Genomic DNA, 1,700 nt, shown 5'->3' on the forward strand with positions numbered 1-1,700 from the left:
TGTCCATCTTAGGATCGACCATGTCTAGGATTCCCTTGTCCACGGATTCATTAGCACATTTCTTTAACATCCTAGGGATCTTATCTTTGGAACTTTATTGGTCTACCACGTTTCAAACGTGCCTTAGACTCAGTAGCAACTTGATTGTGTCCTTCTTGAATATCAATTCGAATTTGGTGCATTTATAGCTGGTATATATGACTTAGTCATTCTATTCGGGTCAGTAATGGAATCTGGCAATTGTTTAAGCTAGCTTTTGTATAATCTTTTGGACTTCTAAATCTCATTCTTGAGTCCGAGGATCTTGCCAATATAAGGATGTATGATTCCATGTAATTTCTTTTACTCTTTTACCAGCTTATTACTTTCTCCCCCTAATTCCGTGTACCTGGACTCAAATTGTTCACCCATATTTGGCTCAAGGTACTTAATAATCGTGGGAGAATCATATCCAACATATATCCCCATCCTCCTTTGAGGTCCCATCTTAGTTCTCTGTGGTGGAGTAATTTGTATATAGACGGCACATCCAAATGTCTTACGATGGGATATGTCTGGCTCTTGACCCGTTATCTAATCGATTGGGAATATCTATGCTCACTAAATGGCCTGATGCGTATTAACTTAGATGCATGTAAATTTTGTGTGGCCTAAGCTGTGACTGGGAGTTTTGACCTCATAAGTAATGGTAAAGCAATCAGCTGTATGCGTTTAATAAAAGATTTCGGCCAAGCCGTACTTGGTATGGACATGTATCAGGGAATTGTCCACACTTACCCCCATGGACATACCATAATCATTTAAACGCTTGAGACATGTATTCACCAGTTTATTATTTACTTAGTCTCTTTGACTGGTGATGGCCTATCAATGAGTTTCCCTTGTGTACATGCTACACACGTGAGATTCTTTGGGATAACTCTTTCTTTCTTTCAATGTGTGTCCATTTGTATATCAATTTTGCATCATGTTTGAACCAGGATGGCCAATCCGGTTATGCCATAAAGTGAATATTTTTCGGAGGCATTTAGCCTCTATCATCCTGATCTTGGCATAGTAAAGACCAGTAGAGAATGCAGATATAGTTTCGACCATTTTTCTATGGTCTTGGGCGAATTTTATATATCTAAAAGGAACTTTTTATTTCCTTTGCCCATTGTTTCAATATGGAAATCACTCTTATATCTTTTAAACTCAATGGGCTTCTATGAGGGAATATAAATCATTAAATTTCTTTAGTCTGGTCGTAGCTTATCATGAGAATGGCTATACCCGCAACTATATTTCTTATAAACTTATATATTTGAAAAAATAATTCATTCTAAACTCAATGGGCTTCTATGAGGGAATATAAATCATTAAATTTCTTTAGTCTGGTCGTAGCTTATCATGAGAATGGCTATACCCGCAACTATATTTCTTATAAACTTATATATTTGAAAAAATCATTCATTCCTTTTACTAAGTTCGGAGCAAATAAAGCAATAAAATAAATTCAAAGTGATAAAACAAAGCAAGTATAAAAACAAAACAAACACAGAAGTCGAAATCAACATTATTCTTTTAGGCAATCAGAAATTTCATATTCCGTAGGATCATCTCTTTCATGATCAAAATCATCTTTACCATCTTTATATACCAAGTGGGCCTCAGGATTCTTGCCTTTCAGACTCTCTTGATAGAGGTCACAAAGATGTTTG

Source organism: Brassica oleracea, chromosome C8, assembly GCF_000695525.1.
Source record: "Brassica oleracea var. oleracea cultivar TO1000 chromosome C8, BOL, whole genome shotgun sequence".
Classification (NCBI taxonomy): Eukaryota; Viridiplantae; Streptophyta; class Magnoliopsida; order Brassicales; family Brassicaceae; genus Brassica; species Brassica oleracea.